Source organism: Palaemon carinicauda, chromosome 23 (assembly GCF_036898095.1).
Source record: "Palaemon carinicauda isolate YSFRI2023 chromosome 23, ASM3689809v2, whole genome shotgun sequence".
Classification (NCBI taxonomy): Eukaryota; Metazoa; Arthropoda; class Malacostraca; order Decapoda; family Palaemonidae; genus Palaemon; species Palaemon carinicauda.
In genome coordinates this window covers 108490926-108501899 of record NC_090747.1, presented here as the reverse complement: position 1 = coordinate 108501899, position 10974 = coordinate 108490926, and the positions used below count along the sequence as shown (strand labels likewise).

Below are 10974 nucleotides of genomic sequence, written 5' to 3'. Positions count from 1 at the left end.
TTGAAAATATCAAACTTCTCAAAGTAATTACTTTATTTTAAAGCACCTAATTCAAATATGAAAAATATACTTGCTAATGAAATAGACTAACACCAATTTGAGTACATATCTATAATTGATATTTATTAATCAGGTTTGAATTTATTTTCTGAATAATTTTTACCTTGCAGTTCAGTTAAAATACCATGGTCAACATTCCCAAAATCTTATCCTTTAATCTGCAACATCCATACGGCAACAGTGTCTTGAAATATGAAAATTTGCCAAGATAATAGTGCTTCTGAAAAGTAACTCTACAAGGTTTATATACAAAATTTAAAAACTATCTAAGTACATGTTTCTTTTCTTTGCATGAAGTTGCTATCCAAAATAGTGTTTACCAGAGCATGGAGTTTTAGCAAAATGCACGATTCTCCAGGCAAACTTTGTATATTATCAAAAATTGTTCAACATGAAAATTAAGGCAAAATTTGGTTTACAAATAAACTATATCCTACGATGTATCCTCTTGGAATTTAACTCTTGGTTTGTGACCTCCCTCCTCTATTAAACTAAGCTTTAGCATAGCCCAAGTTAGTTCAGGTACTCTATAGCGAGAAGCTATTTCAAGTTAATCATAAACTTTCCCCACAATTTGTATCATAATAAAATATAAATTATAGCAAAGCTTCAAATGGAGTCTTATATACAATCTCTTTGAACGGAAGCAAGTTAGAATAATTCAAAATGCTTAGTAGCCAGTTGCAAAAATCTGCATCCAAAGAATATTCCTAACCACCAAAAAGTTTTCGAGTTAACCAGTTATCAAAGATACGAACATTAGGAAAAGTAAAAGTTAAACTAATCACCCCATATTAATCTAACATTACTTTGGTAAAAATAATTGTATCTAGAAGAGTACTTAAACTAGGCTGTACAATTATCGGCGTTGAAACTGTTGGCTGAACTAAGATTTAGAAGACTTGTAATAAACAAGGTTGGGTAAAATATGTCCTGATTTTTATGTCTGCCTAATACCCAATATTATGGCAATGAGTACGATGAAACCTACCGAGGTATTTAGGAACCCAAGGGATTCTGAAACCAAACTAATTCACTAGTGTTTCAAGACCATTAAACCAATAATACTAAGATACTAAATGCCTAGCACAATTTATTTTTGATTGTCCAATGCAAAAATTTAAGATAATTCCGATTTCCGTACGTAACATTACCAAAACTGCCCAAATATAAATTTTTTTTACCCCCAATTTCCCCCCCTACTCCTTTCGTTCATAGGCCTAACCTACAGTTAGAGATTACGAATATAAGTAACAGTACATTCAATAAAATTCCACAAGGAAAAAAAAAATAACTCAAGCCGTAGTTTCTTCAAGCCAATCTTCTTTCAGTGTAGATTATAGTGGAATCCGTATGAGAAGAGAAAATATTTTCTTGACCATCACTTTAATGCTGATATCCTGGCAATTAGCTGAAAATAAAGAGAACAAACGGAATTATGCAATGTCACAAAAATTACTTGAGAGGTATTAAAACAATAAGATGTAAGAAACCATTAAGGTTGGCTAAAATAGTTTTTCACAAAACGGCACACAAATGGGAGAGGCGTTTTGACCAGTGTTGAATGCAAGCAGTGTTTTATCAAGAAAGTTTCTCAAATTTGATTAATTAATAGTTTTTAATGTAATAAGAATTTTAAAAAATATGAAAAGGGACAGGATTTTTTTTTTTTTTAGTGTAAATTCATACAAGACAACTTATTTGATATTTTTATTACCAATGCAGTTATCAGCATTAACATTAAATATTTTTATCATAGCCTAGGATTGGCCATTTCAACTTCACAAAATGGGGTGAAGCTAACTGAACCGCAAAATATTAATATTATTTGCCTTAAATTCTTATTCTCGTATTGGACTAATTATTTTAAAATTTATCTAGCTGTCTGCAGACCACTGTCAATAAAAGGGATCAAAGTTAATAAATTATTACCCGGCACACTAAATGGCAAGATTCATACAAAGTTAAAATGCCTATGGCTGTTAATTTACTCCAAATTTTCCTATTCATAACTATTCCAAGAGCTACTGGCAGTCATAGGAAATACTTCTCTTAATTCTTTATTCCTAACGAGTTTAACGCAGTTGATAGGTTTTAAAAGTGAACAAAAAATACGACCAAGATTTCACATATCGATTGAAACCTGTCATCAAAAATTTCGCTTTCGCCTCAAATCAGTAAAACAACAGATCTTGTCTTACCTTTGCATGGTGAATGTTCCGATCACAAACCGGCTTTAGCACACCTGTACAGGGCCTATTCACTCATCAAATTTTATACTGAAATTCATTCAGAGACGTTCAACCTGGAAGAAAAAATATATCTTCAGAAAAAAATAAGTTTTCAATAACTTGCCCTCTAAAAACGAAACTAATACACTTCAATATTTACACAGTAACTTCGTAACACTAAACTAGTTTCAAGCAGAAAAACTAAACAGAACAAAAACTTGAAAACTTATCAAACATCGAGGAATTTACACTCCTTTTATAGCTCAGATACAATTTTAACAGATGCATTTAAACAAAGCCGCTATGACGTACTAAAAATATAGTAGTGACTTGTGTACCATGTGTCAAAGTAGTCTTCTCTAAGAAGTTATACTTACTGAAAAACTTCGATTTTATGAGAATGCAGTTTGGTTCTACTTTTAACGGCTGTTTGTGCTGGACAACTCTCACAAATTTAATTTAAATCCGGGTTTAAAGCCATCTTCAAAGAGTTTCCCATATTTAGTTAATCTTTTCTATTTCCCTAGAGATTAAACCAATTATGACTAATTTGGAAATTTGTATTTTTCCAAAATATACAAACCGGAGTTCTTTACGTAGTATGACTTCAGCGAAGCTAGAACACTGCTGTGAATACTTTAACGGGGTGTCAACCATATACCGTAGGTTGTTACCAGTCTATAGCCGGGAAGAACCACTGCCACCAACTCGCTCCCAAGAACACAAACCCTAGTTCTTTACACACAGTAGACTGTTGGACTCTTCCTTTAGTGGGTGGAAGACCTTTCAAACTGGCTGGATATATTTAGCCAGGATATACTCGCATGGTAATGCAAAGGGAGTGAGAATCCTGAAACATCGGTTAACCAGTAGCTTGATCGACAGTGGGTCGACAGCCCTTGCACCAACGGTAAGCGAGTAAGAACGCATCTATGACTGTCTTCGACAAAGTACGTAGCGAAGATTTGAGAGTACATGCTAGTTGACCCAGATGCGCCACCCCCCCCCCCCCCTCTCGTAAGGAGTGTGGGACCTAATGTTTGAAAATACATTATGTATAATTGCTACCACGGTGTTAACTAGTCAACAAAACTAGCTGACAGGACGTTTTGATGCTGTGACCTCAGAAACGGTACGGTTAAGAAAAAAGCTGGTTATTCATTTGGCCTCTACCAACTGCTATAATCACTAGAAAAGCTAAGGTACTGTAGTTAGAACATAACTATAGCAACCTGTATGTCGCAATCTGCCGGTAGCAGACTGTGATGGCGTTCGATCCTCTTAAAACCTGAACCAAAAAAGGATCTTTCTGAATGCCGGGGACATGCTTACGCCCCAACACCATGAGCTCTATGACATACCACGCTTTATGAGGAATAGTCAGTGACCTCTCTTGCTTAAGCAGAGATTGTGTTCTTGGTAATCTTTATAACTACCTATTGCCGATAACGAGATGTTCATTAGCGCTGTCATTAAACAAGCAACAACTGATCCAGAATATCTGTTTTCTTATAACACTTACCTGCCCAAATGCGACTGGGCACCAGGTATCCGCGTAATTTGAGTCAGAAAATCAGGAATGCAAGATAACTTCTCTTCTGGACTAGCAACGTCGCTGAAGAAAATCTCGAGCTAACCCTCTTGTTTGAGGTCAGAGTGAGAACAAAGACTGCTTCCAACAAAAAATATGATCCATCACTTAAAGTGATTCATACAAAGCTTCCTCTATGGAATGTAGAACTTCGGTCGCCTTATAAGGGAATATCTATATCCAACTTAAGAGCATACATACACAATTCTACCCAAGAGATAAAGATCAACCACATTCAGGTGGGACTTATGAAAGTGTGAGCTATACCTTTTCACCACCAACAAGCAGTTTTACCTTCCGGGAACAGTAAAATATGTAATAAGAGGTATAGAGGCTCCAAAGCAAGAAAGAGGTATAGAGGCTCCAAGCCAAAGTGTGCTCTTCGAATGGTACACCAACCATAGCAACAAGGCCCTTTTTGCTTTATAAACAAAGGATGCCTCATGAGGTATTCATACAACACTTTCGCAAAAACCCCTCTGCAAGAGAATATGTTGAATAACTTCTATTAACCGATTCGTGGCAGATTCGGTCTGTGGCTGTCGTAATTGGTCTGGAGTCAAGACATCCTAAAACAGCTAGGAAATCCTTCAAAGAGAGAGAGAGAGAGAGAGAGAGAGAGAGAGAGAGAGAGAGAGAGAGAGAGAGAGAGAGAGAGAAATATCCCGATACTCTTTCCAAGGATTCATACTCTTTCCAAAACAGACCACTCTTTCCTAATATGTGAATGTCAAACGCTCACACAAAAAACTCGTAGCTATCACAGGCACTAAGGACTCTAGATAAGAATAAAATAATTTTATGAGTAACGTCAGTGCCTAAGCAGTGGAATAAACAGCCTATTCTAGACCCCCAACTGCCTAATACAAGTTAAGCTTTAAAAAGGGCATCGACAATGCATTCAGATGAGAGCGAGCACCCAGGCGCCTTGAGTGCACTATCGAACGCCGGGTAAAACCGATTACTTTGAGTGACCACGCTAGCACTTCGAGATAAATGTGGAGACGTGCTTCCAAGCTAGGGAAACTTCTTTAGCTTGCAAGGTCATCTGCCGAAGATCCCCGAAGGATGGAAGAGCTCAAGCCTGTCATTGTCGCATGAGCTCACCCCGAGGGGTGAGTGCACTGGAGGTAATGCTTGCTTGAGCGCTACCACAGGCAGTTAAGAAAACTTGCAGTTAAAACAATTTGATCGCTAGACCAAATTGGATACCAAACTATGCTACCATAAGCGTGGCTGAAAACTTATGAGTCATAGAGGCGTCTGATATCAAAACTCCATAGAAGTCTAAGGAGGCGAGAATAAGCTTTCACCCTTGGTCAAAATGAAGAGTTAGAGTATGATATCAGCACCACTACATCAACGAAGTAATTTTAGGTGGCCATACACGTACGCGACTGGCGCGCGGATTTCATAGCGACTGGCGCGAACCGGTCAGTCTTTAACGTGTATGGGGCCTATTGATGCCAGTCTTGTCGAGCCAGGCCTGTCGCGTCGTCCTTTCAGCATGTTGAACTGATTGGCGCGTCGCGCTGTGGGTTTAGGGAAGGACAGGGTTGACTCGCCTATAGTATTTTCACGCGTAAATTATTCCTTACTTCGTCCCTTCATTATTATTATTATTATTATTATTATTATTATTATTATTATTATTATTATTATTATTATTATTATTAAATGCTAAGCTACAACCCAAGCTGGAAAAGCAGGATGCTATAAGCCCAGGGGCCCCAACAGGGAAAATAGCCCAGTAAGAAAAGGAAACAAGGAAAAATAAAATATTCTAAGGGTAGTAACATTAAAATAAACATTTTCTATATGTACAATAATAACTTCAACAAAACAAGAGAAAGGGCTATTTTCCCTGTTGGGGCCCCTGGGCTTATAGCATCCTGCTTTTCCAACTAGGGTTGTAGCTTAGCATTTAATAATAATAATAATAAAGAGAAACTATATAGAACAGTGTGCCCGAGTGTACCCTTAAGCAAGAGAACTCTAACCCAAGACAGTGGAAGACCATGGTACAGAGGCTATAGCACTACCCAAGACTAGAGAACAATGGTTTGATTTTGGAGTGTCCTTCTCCTAGAAGAGCTGCTTGCCATAGGTAAAGTGTCTCTTCTACCCTTACCAAGAAGAAAGTAGCCACTGAACAATTACATTGCAGTATTTAACCCCTTGGATGAAGAGGAATTGTTTGGTAATCTCAGTGTGGTCAGGTGTATGAGGACAGGAGAATCTTTCAAGAATAGACCAGACTATTCGGTGTCTATGTAGGCAATGGGAAAACTGTAACCAGAGAGAAGGATCCAATATAGTACTGTCTGGCCAGTCAAAGGACCCCTTAACTCTCTAGCAGTAGTATCTCAACGGCCGGCTGGTGCCTTGGCCAGCCTACTACCTTTTTACATTATAAAGATAAACTGGTTGCATTTTACAAGTTTGTTATATTATGCATTTTATTTTTCTTTATTTTTGTGTTTCCCCTCACATTTCCATTCACCAAGTTATGATTTCCTTAAACTTCCTCTCCTTTTCCCTAATATATTTTCTCTTTAAAACCACAGAGTCTTCTGCCTTATTCATGCAATAGTATCTTGTATTCTGATAATAAACAGATGCTGAAACAAAAGGGGGAAAAATAATATTCTGATTAAGTTTTATGAATTTTCGGTGCTACTATAGCGTGAGGTCTACCGCCATATGTCGCCTACCCAAGCGGAGGGTGAGGTGACTGAGGTCTACCACGCGACAAGGTTGGACCTTCCGCAACCTAAATGCCATGGGGTACCAGCATTCTACAGTGAACCACCAGCAATATTATGGGGATCCTGCGACAGGAGCACACACACAGGCAATTGAGCGATCGTGGTTGGACGCTAAAACGATGATTCTGAAGAGATTAATGCGAGGTGTTGGTTGTCAGCTGTTCCAGTCTCATCTTTATTTTTGCTGGAAGGTGATGAGAAAAAATTCCAATGATCTATTTGTCTTTCTTAGAAGATGTAGGAAGTGTGTACCGCTAGGATAAATGTATGGAAATATATGATAACATGTTTATTTTTACCTTTATTCCATTTTTAATGTAATCAGAAATCCAATTATCTATTTAAGTCATTTCTAAGATATGTTTAAATGAAGTGTTTATTGCTTAAACAAATGTATGAAATGTGTTTTATCTATGAGGGACGAATAATTTAGCATTAGACCGATAACATGTTTATTTTTACCTTTATTCATTTTTTTAATGTAATTAGAAATCCAATTATCTATTAAAGTCATTTCTAAGATATGTTTAAATTAAGTGTTTATTGTTTTGTATCGCTAGAATAAATATGGAAATATATGATAACATGTTTATTTTTACCTTTATTATTTTTTTTTCATTGTAATTAAAATTCCAATTATCATTTTAAGACATTTCTAAAATATGTTTAATTGCTTAAACAAATGTATGAAATGTGTCTTATCTATGAGGGACGAATAATTCAGCGGTAGACCTCACGCTACAGTGCTAACGGGAGGTAGACCTCACGCTATAGTGTGGTAGACTTCACGCTATAGTAGCACCGAATTTTCTTCATATAAAAGAACGAAGGTGTAAAATATGGATAGAGGATAAATTAAGTAGCTGCTGATAATTCTATTAACATATGTATATCCCTCTCACATTTTCTCTCAGCTTATATAAACAATCGTTTCCAATTTCTATAAATTAACGCGAAAACAAGTATATACGCCTAATTAAATGTGCATTAGTGCTTAAGCATGAGATAATCTCCAGATAGGTCTAAATATCCATTTAGTGTATTCCTCCCAGGAGACACTTGGACCCTTGGACCCTAGGATTAATGGGCATAAATGGAAAAGGTAATCCTATAATGACTTCAAGAGAAATAAGTACATTATCATCATAGCAGACAAATCCCTACCAGGTAGTAGCCGACAGAGAATGCCTATCACCTTCCTACATATGATTATTTCAAGTCGGATTCCATAGATTTATATCATATAAAAAATAAAGTAAAATGTACCCAAATTTGGCATTTTCAAAATAGGATGTAGGCTACCAATTGTACTTGATACCCGGTCACGTACCAAATTCAATTAACAAGTACTAAAAACATAACCATATGGGCCTATCCTGGGTGCCCAATCCCCTTAAAATAAGCAGGCTAGTCCGTAGCTTGTGTGGTCATTTCTCACAGGATTGGAGTGTCGCTCCAGTCCCTAAGGACAAACCGCACGGTCAGTCCTCTGCGTGTATGGCCGGCTATACCTACGAGACGCCAAAACGTCAATCAGGAACAGAGACCAAGGGTAAAGTTCCAGTGTCCAGCCAGCGGGGACAGGTGTCCGTTATCTCCACACAATGGTGAAATCAAAGCAAGGAGGTTTATACCTCCTTGAAATCGAATAGGAGTCCAGTGAATGACCGGTGGGGAGGGGGATGCTTCCCGCTATTGACTGGTAACAATCTATATGCTTGGGGACACCTCGTTAAAAGTTTTAAGTGTTCCAGCTGTTCCAGCTTTGCTGGTCATACTATGTAGAAAAAGTGTTTGCATTCGTATCTGAATAACGAGTTACCTTATACGATAAATAACACCAAAATACTGTATACCTTTTTTTATGTTTAAAGATTGAAAATTCATCTATAGATCAGTTCACTATTTCAGGTAATTTGTAGTATCGCAGGGGATAGCTGTGCATATGCACAAGAACCATAGCAGGGATATATTACACTTCTTACACTAATATAGTTATAAGGGGGAAGCCTAAATTCTTCAGCCATTATTTCAGATAATTGTATTTTCTACTTTTTGAACAATCTGAATCTAAAATAATGTTTCTATAATAGTGTTAGTCGCAAGGGCATTCTATATTTCCTATTTGTAATAACCTCTCAGAAATTCAGTATACAGATTGGCTGTTCGAAAAAAAAAAAAAAAAAAGTCTTTAACACCAATATTTGAGTTCTGAGTCTGGTTTTAAGACTTAGGCTGTCAAAGTTATTGAGAAGTGCTTCAGAATCTACCACGTGGTTTTATAGACTACACAATAAGTCCAATAATCTATAGGAGGGACGTGTTCATAAAAGTTTTAAGTTTTTTCTCGTACAGAAAGTAATTTACACTTCATTATTGTTTGCGGTATAATCAGGTTTCGCACCTTTTCTTATACAATACTTTTATAAACGAAAAATTCATAAAACCATCAGTGCAATTATTGTTCAAAGATGGATGAAGTCCAATACAATATTTTGAAGTGCTATTAACCTTTTGTTAACGGACATCAGGGGTCACGATAACAAATTTATCCAAAATTATCAACTAAAAAAATTCACAAAACTCACCTGAACAAAATTTTCCTCTCAGATGTTGAAGTATTAATTCGGCTATTTTCGATACACGTCACTTGTTTGAAAGTCCTATCGTGCATATTCTTCACACACACTTTAAACACAAATTGGAAGAATAACATTGTGTAGTTCAAACCGATTGTCAAATGCACACTTGACATATAAGTCCAAAAATATTTCAGTTCTGTCTTTAGGACCATCACCACCACTACTATCACCACAATGGGGCCGCAGATTTTAAAGCTTTAGTACCCACCATCGAGGTACATCTTTGCTCCAGTAACTTGAAACAATCCATAAATAGGCGTGTTGACCCGATTGGTTGGCTGCATCAAATACAGCAAAGTCGTTTCGATACACCACGAGCTCGATTCGATATAACCCAAGTATTAGAATTGATAATTTACTGGCCTTATGTTGACAGTCACTAATAATATTAAAAACTTAAAAGAAAATTATTTTCCACTTTTATGTGGAATTAAAAACAAGAACCGAATTTATTCAACTTCAAGTTTGTCATTACACTGGTGCATTTACATTATACTGTATATCAATGTTGTATGCATGCAGTTTGCCCAGTTATTACGTATATTCAACTCTAGTATAACGGGTAATTCATAATTCTATGACTAATATTATCATCCTTGAATGGACTATACTGAGGCGTTAATTCTACGATTCTAAAATTCTACGATGCTAAATTCTTAAAGCCAATAGAAAATTGATTTTTTCCATTTTCTATTAAAAAAAAAATTGCCCTATAAAAGTTATTGACGAACCGAAATATATAAATCGCCGTAGAATAAAGTGAAGGTTTAAGGTAACGTGTTTGAGCTACTATTTTGAAATGCAAAAATTAAATGTCCACCAAGGTAAAATGGGTACTGTGTGGTATGAGATCTTATTTATGGCGTAATCTCTGAAATTATTCTTTTGCTTTGGTATGCGATGCTTTGATTATGGTGTGACTAGTTCAAACCTAAAGTTTCCATTCAAAACATTGCAGTAGCGTTGATTCGTTAATACATTATAGAGTCATGGCTTATACATACGAATCTATCATCTATTATCATTTATATGATTTTAGTGGTCAAAACGAAAAAACGCCCGTTATGTAGTGTAATATGCAAAATACCTAAGAATCTCTACGATAAATGGAACATTTAGGTCTTGTAATGAATAGGTTTCACTGCGTGATAGGATCAGGAAAGCAGCCCTTAAGTATACGCGATGTCGTCAATAATCGAAACTAGCAATACTAGCTACTAGACTAGACTGAATATGGGAGATAACTTGAGTTATATTGAACCAACGCATGTATCGAAAGGACTTAAATCGGCACAACCGTAGGGCTTGAAGCGATGTAGTCTGAAAAAGAATAAAAAATACTATTAGTTATTGAAAAAAAAAAAGGTTTGATAATGCTAATTTGAAACAAATCTAAAATTGTAGGAAAATTCTTTAACCAAATTTCGTGTTTTAGTTCTCAAAATAATTTCTTTAGAGGCATTTAATAAAACAAAATAATTAAATACATATCGATAAGAGTAAAATGCAGTTGGCAATAAAATATTTTGAGTAAGGACAATAGCCAACCTAAAAAATTCCCTAATCAGACAGGTCGATATATAAATGGTAGCAATTTCAATCTACAGAATAATATACTGAAAATTGTATATGTGCAAGCTTCACAAATATCGAATCACTTTCTTCGTTAACCGATATTTTGT

The 10974-nt window shown here is 36.1% G+C and overlaps 1 long non-coding RNA gene across 1 annotated transcript; it reads right to left on the bottom strand.

The window, feature by feature from the left end:
• Nucleotides 1-520: 520 nt before the first annotated feature.
• On the bottom strand, nt 521-10614 carry LOC137617359 (uncharacterized). The gene is made up of 3 exons (XR_011039639.1): nt 9239-10614; nt 2262-2365; nt 521-1471 (listed from the first exon to the last, which is right to left on the bottom strand). It is a non-coding gene; the product is annotated as an uncharacterized lncRNA (long non-coding RNA).
• Between the last annotated feature and the right edge of the window lie 360 nt (nt 10615-10974).